This window comes from Tamandua tetradactyla, chromosome 18 (assembly GCF_023851605.1).
Source record: "Tamandua tetradactyla isolate mTamTet1 chromosome 18, mTamTet1.pri, whole genome shotgun sequence".
Taxonomy (NCBI): Eukaryota; Metazoa; Chordata; class Mammalia; order Pilosa; family Myrmecophagidae; genus Tamandua; species Tamandua tetradactyla.
The window spans coordinates 76,319,504-76,339,185 of NC_135344.1; the positions used below are offsets into that span (position 1 = coordinate 76,319,504).

The 19,682-nt window shown below is 38.6% G+C and overlaps 1 protein-coding gene and 1 pseudogene across 17 annotated transcripts in view; both read right to left on the reverse strand.

Moving 5' to 3' along the window:
• Positions 1 to 19,682, reverse strand: part of SPIRE1 (spire type actin nucleation factor 1) — a 362,107-nt gene that overhangs the window by 155,951 nt on the left and 186,474 nt on the right. The gene's annotated exons all lie outside the window — the stretch shown is intronic.
• LOC143662363 (transcription factor Dp-1 pseudogene) lies at positions 4,281 to 18,412 on the reverse strand (annotated as a pseudogene).

Here is a 19,682-nt window from a genome sequence, read left to right on the forward strand (position 1 = left end):
TACAGTTGGTAATAGGTGTGTTTTTCCCATATAACACTCTGTTAACTCCTTATAGAAATGACATATGTTTGATATAGTTCATGAAAGAACATTTTTATATTTGTACCATAAGTCACAGTCAACGTCCACCACAAAGTGAAGAATGTTGAAATTTTGATTGGAATTAATTTGGGTAGAACTGATATTTTAAAGATATTTAGTTTTCCAATCCATGAACACAGCAAGTCCTTCCATTTATTTAGGTCTTCTTTGATTTCTTTTAGCAATGTTTTTGTAGTTTTCTATGTACAGGTCTTTTACATGCTTGGTTAAATTTATTCCTAAGTATTTAATTCTTTTAGTTGATATTTTAAATGGAATTTTTATTCTTGAGTTGCCCCTCAGAGTGCTTATTAATAGTGTATAGAGACTGATTTTCACATATTAATCTTATATCCTGCCCCTTAGCTGAACTCATTTAGTAGCTCTGGTAGTTCTATCATAGATTTTTGATAACTTAATAAATATAGGATCATGTCCTGTGCAAACACTGAAAGTTTTAGCTCTTTGTTTCCAATTTGGATGCCTTTTATTTCTTTTTCTTGTGTAACTGCTATAGCTAGAACTTCTAGCACAATGTTGAATAACAATGGTAATTATGGCACCCTTGCCTTCTTCCAGATGTTAGAGGAGATTCTTTCTTTCATCATTGAGTATGATGTTAGCTGTGGGTTTTTCATATATGTCCTTTATCGCGTAGAAGAAGTTTCCTTCTACTCCTATATTTCTAAGTATTTTTTCAAGAAAGGATAAATCTTCCTTTACATCAATAGCTTTTCTGATGTTGAACCACACTTACACATAGCTGGGATAAAACTCACTTGATCATGGTGAATAATTCTTTTACTGTGCTATTGGATTCAATTTGCAATATTTTGTTGAAGATGTTTGCATCTATGTTCATTAGAGAAATTGGCCTGTAATTTTCCTTTTCTTGTAGTATCACTATCCTGGCTTTTTATAATAGGTTGATGCTGGATGAGTTAGGTAGTGTTCCCTTCTCATTAATTCTGTGGAAGAGTTGGAGCAGGATTCCTATTAATTCTTCTTGGAATGATTGGTACAATTCACTTGTGAAGCCAACTTGTCCTGGCTTTTCTTTGTTAGGAGGTTCTGATGATTCATTCAATCTCCATTTGTAATTGGTCTGTCGAGTCTTCAGTTATTTCTCAAGTCAGTGTAGGTTGTTTGCATGTTTCTAGGAATTTTTCCATTTCATGTAGGTTGTCTCATTTGTTAGTAAGGTATCTTCTTATAATTCTTGTTATTTCTGTGGGGTCAGTATTTCTGAATTTATCTAATTGCATCTTCTCTCTCTTTTTTCTTGTCAGTGTAAGCTAAGATCATTTTTATTGATCTTCTCAAAGAACCACCTTTTTGGTTTCATTAATTCTCAAATTCATTTATTTCTGCTTTGATCTTTTTTTTGTTATTTTTAAATTTTCCTTCTGGTTACTTTGGGATTAGTTTGCTGTTTTCTGATTCCTCTACATTGGCAGCTGAATATTTGATCTTAGCTCTTTCTTCTTTTTTTAATGTAAGCATTTAGGGCTATACATTTCCCTCTCAGAACTGCCTTTGCTATGTTGTGTGTATGTGTGGGAGCGGTGCATGATCTAGGAATCGAATTCAGGCCTCCCGCATGGAAGGTAAGCATTCTACATCCTCTAAGTTTTGATATGTTGTGCTCTTGTTTTCATTCATCTCAAGATATTTACTGATTTTCCTTGCAATTTCTTCTTGGACCCCCGATTGTTTAAGAGTACGTCATTTAACTTCCATATGTTTGTGAATTTTCCAGTTTTCTCGCTGTTTTGGATTTCCAGCTTCATTTCATTATGTCAGTGAAAGTGCTTTGTATGATTTATATCTTTTAAAATACGTTAAGTTTTTTTGTGACCCAACACATTATCTATCCTGGGGTATAATCCATGGCACTTGAGAGGAATGTAAATCTTCTGCTTTCGGGTGCAAAGTTCTGTATATATCTGTTAGGGCTAGTTCCTTTAGCATATTATTCAAGTTACCTGTCTCCTTATCGATCCTCTGCTTAGATGTTCTATCTATTTATAAGAGTGGTGTCTTGAAGTCTTCATCTATTGAAGACAAATAAGTCTTCACTTATTTCTTCCTTCAGTTTTGCCAGTGTTTGCCCCATGTATTCTGAGGCATGCAGGTTCGATGCATAAATATTTTATCATTGTTATTTCTTCTGGGCAGGATGCCCCTTTTATTAATATATAGTGCTTTTTGTTGTCTATTATATCAGTATTGCATTTAAAGTCTATTTAGTTCAATATTAGTACAGCTACCCCATCTCCTTTTTAGTATCAGTTCACATGGAATAACTACTTCCAACCTTTCATTTTCAACCTGTTTGTGTCTTTGAGTTTAAAGTGAATCTCTTGTAAACAGCATATACATGAATCATATTTTTAAATTCATTCTGCCAACCTTTTAGTGTCTTTTGAATGGGGAATTAAATCCACTAATGTCCACTAACATTCAATGATATTACTGTATAGATATCATTTATTTCACCCTTTTTATACTTCAGTTTTTACTCTTTTGGTTACCCTTACTGTTAACCTTCATTTCTACACTCTCATCGAAGCCCTGCTCTCCTCTATCTTTTCCTTTCAGCCTGTTGAACTCTCTATAGTATTTCTTGTAGGGCAGGTCACTTGTTGATAAATTCTGTCAGTTTCTGTTTATCTGTGAATATTTTAAACTCTCCCTCATATTTTAAAAATGCCTTTGCACATTTTATTAATAAAAACTAATAGTGGTAAGTTAAACAAGTTAAACAATTAAAGCCTCTTTATATTCCATAAAACATTATAAAAAAGTTTATTTGTGTTTCAATAAAAAGACTATCATTTTAGAACAGGAAGCTAACAGCAACTGTGCAGCTAATTGTTATGTGAATAAATTTTAAAAAAGACTACTGCCTGCCCTGAAATTCCTTTTTCTTTTAATAAAAAAAAGAACTATTAAAATGGTTCACAAATTTTGAATTAAAAAACTGTTAAAACATTCTCTATATTTAATTTCAACTTTATACCAGATTACAAGAAGATACTTATGAAACAAATACAACATCTGTTTCAGTACACGTCTTTAAATGATAGACTTATAAGTATGTAAACAACTATATAATGAAAAGTTTCCAAATGTCGCCTGTAAGAAATCAGGCAAATTCTACCATGACCAATAAACCATTCCAAGCCTTCAAGACAGTTTTTACATAGCTGCACCAGCATGGTGATAAACTTTTACCAAACAAACAAAAACAAAAAAAGCAAACACAAAAAACTTTTTAAATTTATTTGCTGCAAAAAATGAGTAAGTATAAGCTTCGCTTTAATGTTTAAAAAAGTAGAGCTTTGCTATTTTACTTTGTTCTTTGGACACTGCACCATTTAACAAAATAAAAATTTACTATGTAATGGTGCTACCCATTGGCTGGTGGCACCATTCAAAACACACTGCAAATAAATGGCCATTCAGTGTACTATTTTCACAAAAGGATAGCACTTTATTTTCATTGATGTGGATGAAACAGTTTCTTCAGCAAACTCAGTAAGAAACGTTAAGGGTCAAAAACGAACTCTGAATTAAAAAAAAAATTAGAAAATGAAAAAATCATAAGAAGTAAATAAAGACTCTGCATCAGCACACATGTGTCAAAACACACATTCACAGCACATTTTTTTTGTTTTGAAATGTCCACAGATAATTTATTTAGCCACTATACATATTTAAATCACAATACTACATAAAACAATGTATGAACAAAATGTGAATATTGACTTTTCCCACCCTTACATTTTCGGTCACTGTGTTGAAACTCTATACATGATTCTCTGATTTCTGTCTTTGTCACCATTTGAACCACTTTTTGAGTCATCTGATTCATTTTCTTAGAGCATTTCACCTATGCCTTCTCAGCTGAAAGAGAGTGCTTTAGAAAAATCACCGACATTAAGGAATACTTTACTATAATAAAGTGCACCCATTTTAGGGTTTATAGAAATTAAAAAATATATATATAACAAACACAAACATTCTTAACATACGATCATTCCGTTCTACATATATAATCAGTAATTCACAATATTATCACATAGTTGCATGTTCATCCTCATGATCATTTCTTAGAATGTTTGCATCAATTCAGAAAAAGAAATAGAAAGAAAACAGAAAAAAATTCATACATACCATACCCCTTACCCCTCCCTTTCATTGATCACTAGCATTTCAATCTACTAAATTTATTTTAACATTTGTTCCCCCTATTATTCATTTTTATTCCATATGTTCTACTCGTCTGTTGATAAGGTAGATATAAGGAGCATCAGACACAAGTTTTCACAATCACACAGTCACACTGTGAAAGCTATATCATTATTTAATCATCCTTAAGAAACATGGCTACTGGAACACAGCTCAACATTTTCAGGTAGTTCCCTCCAGCCTCTCCATTACATCTTGACTAACACTGTGATATCTATTTAATGTGTAAGAATAACCTCCAGGATAACCTCTTGACTCTGTTTGGAATCTCTCAGCCATTGACACTTAATTTTGTCTCATTTCGCTCTTCCCCCTTTTAGTTGAAAAGGTTTTTCCAATCACTTGATGCTAAGTCTCAGCTCATTCTAGGGGTTTTCTCAATTCCTTAATGTTGAGTCTAAGCTCATTCTGGGATTACTGTCCCACATTGCCAGGAAGGTCCACACCCCTGGGAGTCATGTCTCACATAGACAGGGAGAGGGCGGTGAGTTTCCTTGTTGTGTTGGCTGGAGAGAGAGGCCACATCTGAGCCACAAAAGAGGTTCTCTTGGGGGTGAATCTTAGGCCTAATTCTAAGTAGGCTTAACCTATCCCTTGTGGGGTTAAGTTTCATATGAACAAACCCCAAGACTGGGGACTCAGCCCATTGCTTTGGTTGTCCCCACTGCTTGTGAGAATATCAAGAATTCTCCACTTGGGGAGTTGAATTTTCCCCCTTTCTCGCCATTACCCCAAGGGGACTTTACAAATACTTTTTTACTCGCTGTTCAAATCACTCTGGGGTTTACTGGGGCATTACTCTAGAGAAACCAAAAAATCCTATGCCCATGTACTAACAGTTCCATGTACTAACAGTGTTCAATTAAGCTGTCCACATAAGTTATATTAGGAACTGCACTGGTTAAAATATAAATTTTGTGCAAATATTTTTTGCTTTAGTATCACACGTAAGTTAAACTTTTTAAATAATTACCATCTATTTTCAACACCCTGCAGTAATGAATGACATTCCTTTGTTAGTACTCATGCAAAAGCATTTTTAAATTTGTACATTTATTCACTATCATTATACACTCTAGGCATTCCTAGATTATACTATCTCAGTCTTTTCCATCTTTCTTTCTGATTGCATTTGTGCCCCCCTCACATTCAGCTTCATTCAGTGTTCTAACATTATTGCATTACAGTTAGGTAGTATTGTACTATCCATTTCTGAGTTTTTATATTCAGTCCTGTTGCACGATCTGTATCCCTTCAGCTCCAATTACCCAATATCTTACCCTATTTCTATCTCCTGATGGTTTTTGTTACCAATGAAATTCTCCAAGTTTATTCACTAATGTCAGTTTATATCAATGAGACCATACAGTATTTGTCCTTTTGTTTCTGGCTAATCTCACTCAGCATAATGTCCTTAAGGTCCATCCATGTTGTTACATACTTCATAACTTTATTCTGTCTTACAGCTGTATAATATTCCATCATATGTATATACCACAGCTTATTTAGTCACTAGTCTTTTGATGGACATTTTGGCCATTTCCATCTCTTTGCAATTGTAAAGGATGCTGCTATAAACATTGGCATGCAAATGTCTGTTTGTGTCCTTGCCCTCATGTCCTCTGAGTAGACACCTAGCAATGGTATTGCTGGATCATATGGCAATTCTATACTAAGCTTCCTGAGGACCCGCCAAACTGCCTTCCACAGTTGTTGCACCATTTGACACTCCTACCAACAGTGGATGAGTGTGCATCTTCTCCACAACCTCTCCAGCACCTGCTGTTTTCTGTTTTATTGATAATGGCCATTCTGGTGGGTGTGAGATAATATCTTATTGTGGTTTTGATTTGCATTTCCCTAATAGCCAGGGAAGTTGAGCATCTTTTCATGTGTTTTTTAGCCATTTGTATTTCCTCTTCTGAGAAATGCCTGTTCAAGCCTTTTGCCCATTTTGTAACTGGGTTGTCTGTCTTTCTTTGTTGAGTCGAACAATCTCTTTATATACTGTGGATACTAGACCTTTATCTGATATATCGTTTCCACATATAGTCTCCCATTGTGTAGGCTGTCTTTTTACTTTCTTGACAAAGTTCTTTGATGCACTAAAATGTTTAATTTTGAGGAATTCCCATTTCTTTCTTTCTTTCTTCAATGGTTGTGCTTTGGGAGTAAGCTCTAGGAAACCACGTCCTATTATAAGATTTATAAGATATTTGTGTACATTTTCTTCTAACAGTTTTATGGTCTTAGATCTAATGTTCAGGTCTTTGTTTCATTTTGAGTTGATTTTTGTGTAGGGTGCAAGATATGGATCCTCTTTCATTCTTTCGCATGTGGATATCCAGTTCTCTAGGCACCATTTATTAGAGACTGTTCTGTCCCAGGTGAGTTGGTTTGACTGCCTTATCAAAGATCAAATGTCCATACATGAGAGGGCCTATATATGAACACTGTATTTGATTCTTCTGGTCACTATATCTATCTTTATGTCAGTACCATGCTGTTTTGAACACTGTAGCTTTACAATACGCCTTAAAGTCAGGGAGCGTGAGACCTTCGACTTCATTTTTCTTTCTCAGGATATTTTTAGCTATTTGGGGCACCCTGTCCTTCCAGATAAATTTGCTTATTGGTTTTGCTATTTCTGCAAAGTAAGTTTTTGGGATTTTAATTGGTATTGTATTGAACCTGTAAATCAATTTAAGTAGGATTGACATCTTAACTATATTTAGTCTTCCAATCCATGAACACAGTATGCCCTTCCATTCATTTAGGTCTTCTGTGATTTCTTTCAACAATTTCTTGTAGTTTCCTTTGTATAGGTGTTTTGTCTCTTTAGTTAAATTTATTCCTAAATATTTTATTCTTTTGGTTGTAATTGTAAATTGGATTTTTTTCTTGATTTCCCCCTCAGGTTGTTCATTACTAGTGTATAGAAACACTGCACATTTTTGAGTGTTGATCTTGTAACCTGTCACTTTGCTGTACTCATTTATTAGCTCTAGTAGTTTTGCTGTGGAGTTTCTGGGGTTTTTGACATATAGTATCTCATCTGTAAATAGTGAGAATTTTACTTCTTCCTTTCCAATTTTGATGCCTTGTATTTCTTTTTCTTGTCTAATTGCTCTGGCGAGAACTTCCAACACAATGTTGAATGACAGTGGTGATAGTGGACATCCTTGTCTTGTTCCTGATCTTAGGGGTAAAGCTTTCAGTTTTTCCACAGTGAAGATGATGTTAGCTGTGGGTTTTTCACATATTCCCTTTATCATCTTCAGGAAGTTCCCTTCTATTCCTATCCTGTGAAGTGCTTTCAACAGGAAAGGATGTTGAATTTTGTCAAATGCCTTTTCTGCATCAATCGAGATGATCATGTGCTTTTTTTGCTTTGATTTGTTGATATGGTGTATGACATTAATTGATTTTCTTACGTTGAACCACCCTTGTATAGCTGGGATGAATCCTACTTGGTCACGATGGACAATTCTTTTAACGTGTTGTTGGATTCGATTTGCTAGAATTTTGTTGAGGATTTTTGCGCCTATATTCATTACAGAGATTGGTCTGTAGTTTTCTTTTTTGTAATATCTTTGTCTGGCTTTTGCATGAGGGTGATGTTGGCTTTGTAGAATGAGTTCGGTAGTTTTCCCTCCTCTTCAATTGTTTTGAAGAGTTTGAGCAGGATTGGTACTAATTTTTTCTGGAATGTTCAGTAAAATTCACATGTAAAGCCATCTGGTCCTGGAGTTTTCTTTTTGGGGAGCTTCTTAATGACTGGTTCAATTTCTTTACTTGTGATTGGTTTGCTGAAGTCATCTATTTCTTCTCACGTCAAAGTTGGTTGTTCATGCCTTTCTAGAAAGTTGTCCATTTCATCTACATTGTCGAGTTTATTAGCATAAAGTTGTTCACAGTATCCTCTCATTACTTCCTTTATTTCTGCAGGGTCAGTGGTTATGTCTCCTCTTCCATTTTTTATTTTATTGATTTGCATGCTCTCTTTTTGTCAACCTTGCTAAGGGTCCATCTATCTTGCTTATTTTCTCACAGAACCAGTTTCTGGTTTTGTTCATTTTCTTGATTGTTTCATGTTCTCAATTTAATTTAATTCTGCTCTGATCATTGTTATTTCTTTTGTTTTGCTTGCTTTGGGGTTGGTCTGCTGTTCTTTCTCTAGTTTTTCCAAGTGGACAGTTAATTCCTCGATTTTCGCTTTCTTCTTTTTTGATATAGGCATTTAGGGCAATAAATTTCCTTCTTAGCCCTGTCTTTGCTGCATCCCATAAATTTTGATATACTGTGTTTTCATTTTCATTTGCCTCAAGATATTTACTGATTTCTCTTTTAAGGTCTTCCTTGACCCACTGGTTGTTTAAGAGTGTGTTGTTGAGCCTCCATATATTTGTGAATTTTATGGCACTCTGCCTATTATTGATTTCCAACTTCATTCCTTTATGTTCTGAGAAAGTGTTTTGTATGATTTCAATCTTCTTTAATTTAATGAGACTTGCCTGTGACCCAGCATATGGTCTATCCTTGAGAATGATCCATGAGCACTTGACAAAAAGGTGTGTCTTGCTATTGTGGGGTATAATCTTCTATAAGTGTCTGTTAAATCTGGCTCATTTATTGTAATATCCAAATTCTCTGTTTCTTTATTGATCCTCTGTCTAGATGTTCTGTCCATTGATGAGAGTGGGGAATCGAAGTCTCCAACTATTATGGTAGATGTGTCTATTTCTCTTTTCAGTGTTTGCCTCATGTATTTTGGCGCATTCTGGCTTGGTGCATAAATATTTATGACTGTTATGTCTTCTTGTTGAATTGTTCCTTTTATTAATACATAGTGTCCTTCTTTGTCTTTTTTAAATATTTTACATTTGAAGTCCAATTTGTTGGATATTAGTATAGCTACTCCTGCTCTTTTCTGATTGTTATTTGCATGGAATACCTTTCCCCAACCTTTCACTTTCAACCTATGTTTATCCTTGGGTCTAAGATGTGTTTCCTCTAGACAGCTTTTAGATGGGTCCTGTTTGTTAATCTGTTGTGCCAGTCTATATCTTTTGATTGGGGAGTTTAATCGATTAACATTTGGTTTTATTATTGTACAGGTAGTACTTTCTTCCACAATTTTGCCTTTTGGATTTTATATGTCATATCTAATTTTTCTTCTTTTTACCTTTATGGATACTCTTCATTTCTACACTCTTCTCCACACCTCTCTCTCCTGTCTTTTTGTATCTGCCTCTAGTGCTCCCTTTAGTATTTCTTGCAGAACTGGTCTCTTGGTCACAAATTCTCTCAGTGATTTTTTTGTCTGAAAATGTTTCTATTTCCCCCTCATTTTTGAAGGACAATTTTGCTGGATATAGAATTCTTGGTTGGTAGTTTTTCTCTTTTAGTAATTTAAATACATCATCCCACTGTCTTCTCACCTCCATGGTTTCTGCTGAGAAATCTTTGCATAGTCTTATTGGGCTTCTCCTGAATGTGATGGATTGCTTTCCTCTTGATGTTTTCAAGATTCTCTCTTTCTCTTTGACCTCTGACATTCTGATTAGTAAGTGTCTTGGAGTACATCTACTTGGATCTATTCTGTTTGTTGTATGCTGCAATTCTTGGATCTGTAATTTTAAGTCTTTCATAAGAGTTGGGAAATTTTCAGTGCTAATTTCCTCCAATAGTTTTTCTCCTCCTTTTCCCTTTGCTATCCTTCTGGGACACTCACAACACATATATTCGTGCACTTCATGAGTCCCTGCTCATATTTTTCCATTCTTTTTCCTATATTTTCTTTTGCTTGTAGATTTCAGGTGTTCCATCCTCCAGTTCACTAATCCTATCTTCTGCCTCTTGAAATTTGTAGGTGTCCTTGTTTTTTCATCTCTTCTACTGTGCCTTTCTTTCCCATAAGTTCTGTGATTTTTTTTCAGACTTTCAATTTCTTCTTTTTGTTCATTCCTTGCCTTCTTTATATCCTCCCTCAATTCATTGATTTGATTGTTGATGACGTTTTCCATGCCTGTTTGGACATTCTGAATTAATTGTTTCAACTCCTGTATCTCATTTGAATTGTTGGTTTGCTCCTTTGACTGGGCCATATCTTCACTTTTCTAGCATGATTTGTTATTTTTTGCTGGAGTCTAGGCATTTAATTACCTTAATTAGTTTATTCTGGGGATTTTCACTTCTTTTACCTAGGATTTTCTTGCTCGGTGACTTTGTTGTATGTCTGTCCTTTGACATTCAGTTCAGCTTATTCTCAACCACTAGCTTAGGTTTTGTTTAACAGATCAGAATTTTTCAGTTCTTGTTTTCTCATTTCTTGTCCTGCCTGTATGGTGCCTTCCCTCCGCCCCCCATCCTTAGGAGGGTCTACTTAGGTATTATAGACCCAAGCCAGATTTTCCCAGACCAAACTGGCCTCCTGTCAGGAAAAAGAGTTACCTGCATCAGTTTTCCCTCAGGGTGAGATCCTGCAGGTTGAAAGACTTTCCTATGAAGTCTCTGGCTCTGTGTTTTTCCCATCCTGCCCATTATGTGGTGCTTTTCTGCCTGTGGGTCCCACCAGCATAAGGTGATATGGTACCTTTAACTTCAACAGACTCTCCCTGCTAGCGGCAGGATGGAGACAGAGGAGAGGGTGTAGGCTGGCTTTAATCCCTTCAATTTTCCAAACCCTGGGGTCTGAATTCCTTGAGGGAGGGCATACACCCGAGCTGGGCAACACTTCTCTCCTGGGGAAGGCACAGGCTCCAGACAAGCTCTCAAACAAGCTTGTTTCTGCCTATACCTGGGGCAGTTGCAGCCTGAGAAGCCTTGCCTCTGTATCCAAAGACAGCCAAGCTTTTGTAGAAACACAGCCACAAAAAAGAAAGAGAAATATCCTTCTCAGAGCAGGACCCCCATTCCTCGGGTTTGCCAATCAAGAGCATAAGTTGGTATGCTGCTTTGTGTACCTTCAGAGCCTATGTTCCCCCTCCTTTCCTTCAGGGCCCAGACCTTTTCAAGTATTATGTGCTATCTGATCCAAAAAACCTCTGTTTCTTTTTTTCTTTTTCTGTCAGCCCTGCCCCCTCGGTGCCAGGGCAAAAATCAGCAATGTCCACTTTGATGAGGTTCAGCTGAGCTGGCGGCCTATTTTTAGTAGTCAGAATTTGTGACTTAATTCCACAATTGGAGCTTAGTTGCACTCAGCCCCCGCTGCTAATAAAATCCCTTTCCTTTCCCCTCTGGGAAGCAGCCTGTGCAGGAGAGGGTGCCGGCTGCCACAGCTTGGAGCAGTCACGGTTCTAGGGGGGCTCACAACCGGTACAGCTGAACCAGACTGGGGTACATTGCGTGTCCGGTCACTGACGTGGCCCCAGTCATTGTTCTCTACTGTTTCTGGCTATTTAGTAGCTGTTCTGGAGGACGAACTAAATCCCACACCTTGCTAAGCTGCCATCTTGGCACTCTCTTCCACACCACATTTTTAAAAATCCTATGAAAGGGCAGTGCGATGGTGGCTCAGTGGCAGATTTCTCATCTGCCATGCTGGAGACTCGTGTTCGATTCCCCGTGCCTGCCCATGCCAAAAAAAAACAAAAAACACACATCCCATGAAAACTCATCCTTGCCTGCTTATCGTAGGTGCACATCTAAATTCAACAGCTTACCAATAACTTTTGGGGAGTAAGCCAAAAAGAAAAAAAAACCCATGTTAAAAAAAAGTTCGGGCAGACCACGTTGGCTCACTGGCAGAGTTCTCACCTGCCCTGCCAGAGACCCAGGTTCGGTTCCTAGTGCCTGCTCAAGCAAAAAAAGATAAAAAGTTTCTCTTCCCTAACAATTTTTTCCTGAAGCTGAATTTGAAGGGGGAGGGGGATTCTACAAGCCAAGAAAATCAGTCTTCATCATCATTTTCATTAAAGCCATCATCATCATCGTCTTCCCCAACATAAGACAGGGGCTTCTCCAACCTGGAGCCACTGTACAGAGACCCGCTGGAACTCATAGCCAATGCCCCATTTACACCATTGGTCAAGTCACTGGCAGAAAGCCTTGTGCCATTTGAAGTTGAATCTGATGATGTGACAAATACACCACTGATTGATCCTGAGCCATTTCAGTCACATAAAGTTCCAGGGCTTTAGGTAGCAAACATTGCTATTTTAAGGTCTTTATCCAAACAGCTCCCTGATTCTAGTCCACAAACCATTCCCACTCACTTTAATACTTCTATGTCATTGTGAATTTCAAACGTGTTGTCAAAATTAAACAGATACTCAAATCTGTCATTAGAAATACTGTAGTAGATCACTGTCTTCTTGCTGTTGTTCACAATAATGAAGAACAGGTGGATGACAGAGTTGGAGGGAGGTAGCTGGCTGGCTTGCTGCTCTGCTTGGCAGTTTATTTGCACCAAATTCTTGAAGGCAGTTTTCTGTAGAATAAGTTCTTGAAGTTGAGACTGTTTCTGTTTTATTCTTTCAAGTTTTCTCTGTCTCTCTACGTCTAAATTCTGACATTCCTGAGCCGAGTTAGTAGGCAGACCAATCCATTTGATTTCCTTCTTCTCCTTGGAGATAATGTTCATGGCCATTAAAACATTTAAGGCATCATAGCCTCGTCATTTTTTATTCTTCTGGTCATAAACTGACTCATTTGGTAAAGTGTGGTTATCAGTAGAACTGAACTCTACAACAAATTTGTCTGCCACTTCGTTGTATGAAGTGGTTCCTTTCCTCTGAACGTTCTCACAAACCTTCATTGAAAAATGTCACATACCCCTGCCCTTCTTCTCTCCTTTTCTGTTGTTTCCAGTTGTGCAATATTGACATTGGACTGTTAAAAGGTTCTTGGCAAGAGTTGCTTTCCAAGGGTATTTACTGTAGAAGGATGAAAAGCTACTAATCCCACACCTTTTCCAGGACTATGATTCTGGTCTATAAAGACCTTTAGCTCTCCAATGGCTTCAAATAGACCAGCATCTTTTGCTATGTTACCAGATCCATGAAATCAATTCTATAAATGTTCACCCTTCAGAGAAGAAACAGTGATTTTCACTTTGTACCAGGAGTGTAGAGCCAGCATGACATGCTGGGAGCACTACTGGCATGCAGCCATGAGCAGATCCACAGAGACTAGCCCAAAGTCTCTCCCTCATTTTTAAGAACAATTTTGCCAGATAAAGAATGCTTTGCAGGTGGTTTTTCTGTTTCAATCCCTTAAATATATTATACCACTGGTTTCTCACTCCATAGTTTGAGATAAAAAATCAGAATTTAATCTTACTGCAGTTTTCTTGTATATGACAAATCTCTTTTCTCTTGCTGCTTTCCTAATTCTCTCCTTATCTCTGGCATTTGACATTCTGATTAGTATGTGTCTGGGAGTAGGTCTGTTAGGATTTATTTTATTTGGAGCATGTTGCTCTTTTTGAACACATATATTTAATCCTTCATAACAGTTGGGAAATTTTTTATCATTATTTCCTCAAATACCCTTTCTACCCCTCTTCCTTTCTTTTCTCCTTCTGGGACACTCATAACATGTGTGTTTGTGCACTTTGTGCTGTCATTCTAACCCCTGAGACCCTGCTCAATTTTTCCTATTCTTTTCTCTATCTGTTCTTCCATCTGCATGATTTCAACTTCCCTGCTCTCTAGTTTACTGATTCTTTCTCATGCCTGTTCAAATCTGCTGCTGTATACCTCTAGTGCATTTTTAATGTCTCCAACTTTGTCTTTCACTCCCATCATTTCCGTTATATTTCTTTTTATGTTTTCAAATTTTTCTGGGTGCTCACACAATGTCTTCTTAATATGTTCTTTCATCTCCTTGAACTGTCTGCACATCTTTGATTCATTGGTTCAAATTCTGTATTTCCTCCAAAATTTCAGTTTATTCCTTCGACTGGGCCATATCTTCCCGTTTCTTGTAATTTCTTGCTGATTATTTTGATGAGTTTACTCTGGAGGTCAGTTTCTCTTGCTTAAGCTTTCCTTATTGATTGGCTTATGCTAAGGCATTTCTTTGATGCTTGGCTAAGCTTATTTTATATCTTTAGAATAGCTTTTGTTTGATCATTTTTTTTGAGCTCTTACTCATCTGATTCTTGCCCTAAATATATGGTACAATTTTTGAGAAAACACCATCTGTGCAATTGTTTCATCCCCCGGAAAGCTTCCTTTGCCTTGTTCCTTCTCTGTGAATGTTGAGCTGCTCAATTTGTTTTTTATTTGCATCTTTATGTTTTTCACACTACTTTTGTTGTCTCTATCTGCTTTTGTTGGAGGACAAATTCTAGGAAGAAGATTACCCTGGAGAGGACTTTCTAAGTCAGTATTTCCTGGTCAAAACAGGGTGAGGGATCCACAAAGTGGGCACAGATCAGTTCCAAAGTGCTTTGGGGAGGAGACCCAAGAGGATGACAGTCGTTTCCTTGATGGCTCCCCAAATCTGTGTTCTCTTTGCCTGTCCAACAGATGGCATTCATCAGCAAACTGTTTCCCGCAATTCTATGGTGGTGCTATGTTTTTAAGTATCCACTGTCTCTGCCCCTTGGGGAGTGTGGTTGAACAGAGGCTGTCAGTGGATTTTGGCCCAGATGGGGTGAAACTGGAGCTCAGATCCCAGACCCTGAGATCTGAATTCACTTATCAAAAGCTGCAAACTGCTGGGCCACACTCTTCTCCCTTTTCTTGGGGGAAGAGCCACCCTTCAGCAAACTGTTCCCCACAGCCCTAAAAAGGCACTATGACTTCAAATTTCCACACATCATCCCATACCAGTGGCAGGGCTGAAACAGGGGCTGTCGGCTGCTTTCTGTCCTGCTGGTTGAAACTGTAACTGCCCTGAGAGCCAGGAACCAGAATTCTGTATTCACTAATCAGTAGTCATGATCAGTGCTCAGCTGTGTCCCTCCTTCAGGTAGAAGAAAAGAGGGCTTCTATACCCAGCCAGGGAGTGGCTCCCAAGGCGGCTTGCTGCAGGAGTAGGAGATGGGTATCAGCCCCCCCCACATGGAGAGCTTTACTCAAAGACCTTCACTGCAGTTTATCAGTCTTTTCCTCCTGCTCTTCCCCAGATGCTGGAGAGATTTTATGGTCTCTGAACCTTTCACCCCTCAATAGTTGTTTCTGACAGTTCCTGGCTGTTTACTTGCCTTTCTTGATGATGAACTGAGTCTTGATACTACCTAGTCCACATCTTACATGGAAACTTCTTTCAAGATCATCTGATTTAAAAATGTATAGAGTGTTTTGAGAACATTATTAAAACATCAAATCAACACACAGTTATCTTATTACTAGTGTGATATCACAAACCCTTGAAAAAAAGTTAAAACCACCAAAATATATACATGAGCTAACATGTAACACTTACTATTAAACCTCAGTGTTGACAGACAACTTAACTGGCATAAAATTTGTAATTAATGGTACAGAATGTTCTTAAATGTCAAGATTTCCACATACTTTACAGCATGACTTATCGAGACTTATTGTTAAATGACTTTTTGTGGGTATATTTAAGGAATTGCAAAAGCTCTCAAAGATCTCATCTACACTCCCATTAAAGTTATCATATTTACTAGAAATATTATAGCCAAAATGCTTCCAATAGCCAGAGATCCTTTCAAAACTGACTTCTACCTTTCAACTAGGAGAAAATACTTCAACTTCTAGGAAGACTTCCCTCTTGCATATAAATTATTTAGGTTCAATTCAACTCACATTTCTAGAGTGCTTCCTCTGTGCCACATTGTACTGCTCTCAAAGGATGTATGTACCCTAGAAAAGCCATGTTTCAATCCTAATCCCATTTCATAAAGACAGAATAATCCCTATTCAATACTGCATGCTTGAAACTGTAATTAGATCATCTCCCCGGAGATGTGATTTAATCAAGAGTGGTTATTAAACTGGATTAAGTTTCTGAAGTCCTATAAAAGAGGAAACATTTTGGAGAATGGAGGCAATTCAGAGAGAGCAGAGCAGAATGACATAGCCACGAGAAGCAGAGTCCATCAGCCAGCGACCTTTGGAGATGAAGAAGGAAAATATCTCCCGGAGAGCTTCATGAAATAGCAAGCCAGGAGAAGAAGCTAGCAGTTGATGCTGTGTTCACCATATGCCTGTCCAGATGAGAGAGAAACTCTGACTGTGTTCACCATATGCCTTCTCACTTGAGAAAGAAACCCTGAACTTTCATTGGCCTTCTTGAACCAAGGTTATCTTTCCCTGGATGCCTTAGATTGGACATTTCTATAGATCTGTTTTAACTGGGACATTTTCTTGGCCTTGGATCTGTACACTAGCATCTGATTAAATTCCCCTTTTAAAAGCCATTCCCGTTTCTGGTATATTGCATTCCGGCAGCTAGCAAACTAGAACAAACATGCTTCATCAATAGTTATTAATATGAAGATGACTTAAAACAGCATTCATTTCAAGAAGCACCTAGTCCAGTGGAGGAGGCAGGATTATAAAGATGCAAGCAAATCTCTACCAGATGGTGTAAGAAATGCAAAACAGAAGGATGGTATAAGATCTAGAGTCAGTGGAGGGAATAAAACTGCTAGGGGTGGAGAGAGTTCATTAATACTTCAAAAAGGAGGTAAAATGTGAGCAGAGTTTTGTTAGACAAATAGTTCAACAAGTAGGTGAAGGAAGAAGTAAAGTTCAGGCAGAAAGCACAGAATGTGCAAAGATCACAGGCACGTAGGAGCATGATGTATTCAGAAACTGTATACATCAGTTCAGAAACTATGCAGTTTTGACTGGACAGTGTAAAATGCAAGCAAGGTAGTGTCGGAAGATAAGAAAAGGAAGGTAGGCCACTGAGATGCAAAGAGTGGCCTTGAACACCATACAATGGAGTTTTAATTTCACTCTATTTGTGACACAGTACCCTATCAATCAGGGAAGTACATGGTTATGTTGAGCTGTTAAGGTTCAGGGTGGCCAATTAGGACAATTAGCTAAACTGAAAGGAACAATCAAGCCTTTACTCATTTACTGCTATAACACAGGCAAAAGGAGGTACCAGCTCTCCAGTGTTTCATTTTCAGCATGAAACAGCACCAGACATGGGACGGATGGATACAGAACAAACTGGGGGAATAATCTCTCTGTTGAGGAGACCCAAACAAATGTGTCCTGATTCTTCGTGGACTGGGAGTGGCCTGGAGGAGAGAGGTGTGAGGACTAGAATGCAGAAAAGTTCCCCCAAATATGGAGGCCTCTGAATGAAGGAGAGCCTGCGCTCGGGGTGCAAATATGCCTGTGAGCATGTTCGGCCCTGGGGTGGAAGTCCTTGACTGCAGCTTCCTCTAGAGAAGGTAGTCCCTGGCTGTGCATCAAGTCTGGTGTAAGGCGTGCAGCATCTCTGGGAGGCCAGGCAGGCAGAGCCTTCTCACTGCCCCAGGTGAGATTTTGGCCTCAAGGATCATACACAAGATTTTGGCCTGGAGATAGACTCCTTAGGTTAGAGCTATGACCTACAGAAATCCTTCATCAACAATATGGAAAATGAACTGGATAGAGGAGATTTACAGTATTTAGGGTGACTAGCTAGAAGACTAGTATAACAGTCTAGATGAGGCATATGGATCTCAACTTCTAGGATAGTAACTGAATCAAGTCCATATAGGAAAGGAAGTAAATCCAGAAAGGGCTGATAAATTGGAAGAAAATGGAGGAGTCAAGGGAACTGGAAAGCTAGGTCAGGTAGGAGTGAGGGAAAGTGCACAAAAGGCAAGAATCATAAGAAGGGAGGAAGGAGAGCCCATGATTTCAGAGCTGAAACAATTGCAGGTTGTTATGAGGACAAAGGTAAGGCTGGGTGAGCAGAATGCTGAAGGAGAGTGGATATCAACCACACAAAGCTATCATTTCATCTGGCAATGAAATCACTAAAGACAAGGGTACTCGACAGTGAGAAGCAGTTAATGATAAAACTAGATAGCATGAGCTTCAAAGGCGAAAGGCTTTTTGTTCGAATATAAAGAGTAATTGGGGGCAGGTCACAGTGGCTCATCAGGCAGTTTACGCCTGCCATGCTGGAGACCCAGGTTCAATTTCCGGTGCCTGCATATGTTAAAAAAAAAAAAAAAAAAAAGTAATTGGAAGTTTTAGATATGAGAGAGAATATTACCCAAACCACCTAAGTCCAGAGACACTGGAGGAGAAAACAGCCTCCCACAAGAGGGAAGTAAGAGAAAGTACTATCCTTGGGGAATGAGTATTCCAACAAGATGAAGCTTAGTCAGCTTCAAGTTGGAGGGCTTTCTTCCAGGGAGGCACAGGACCAGTGGGTCTCACCCTGCCCCAGCTGCCGGTTTTTGGAAGCTAAACTCCTGGCCAGTGAGGTTCCACCCAGTTCCCACACACGGAATGGAGGATCTACTATGGGGGTGGTATACTGAGAATAACAGGGTCCCATTGGTTCTTTCTATAGCTCTTGAGGCAGTGGTTCCATTCCAGGAGAGGCACCGTGTTAGGAACAGCTTTGAGCTGTGTACTCACCTCACAGGTGTGGCCCTGAGCATCTTCTCTACTGACTACTGGGAAATGGACCAGACATCATGCCCTCTCCCCTCCACAAAGCACTCAGCTCCTAAAGCACTATGTCACTGGGAGGGAAGCTTGCCATGGTCCCCAATTCCCCAGCTCCAGAGACCTGGCTAAGATATTTTGCCTAGGAGAGCCAGGAAAACGGCAAGCTACTGCTAAAGGAGAATTTCTTCCCAGAGGAACTGACATCATGTGCAAGAATTTGAACCTAACAGAGCTCTCAATAACAGTGAAAGTGAAAATGCATGGAGGAGTACCAAATACAAATTGCTAAGAGAAAAAAGCCAGTCTGAAAGGGCCATATACTGTATGATGTGAACTACATGACTTTCTGGAAAAGGCAAGATTCTAGACATGGTAAAAAGATCAATGAATAGGAGGAGAGGCCAAGATGGCAGCTTGGCAAGGTGCGCATTTTAGTTCGTCCTCCAGAACAACTACTAAATAACCAGAAACAGTACAGAACAGCTCCTGGAGCCATGGTAGTGACCAGATACACAGCATACCCCAGTCAGGACCAGCTGGACTGACTGCAAGTCTCCCAAGAACCATGAGTTCCCCAGGTCGCGGTGGCCAGCGCCCAGTACCCCTCCCCCACAGGCGGCTTCCCAGAGGGAAAGGAAAGACACTCTAACAGTAGCAGGTACTGAGTCCAACCAAACACCAATTGTGGCATTAATTAACAAATTCTGACTACTAAAAATAGACTCCCAATCAGGCGGACCGGGACAAGGCTGAGGTCGCTTATTGGACTAACCAAAAAAGAGGAAAGGGGATGAA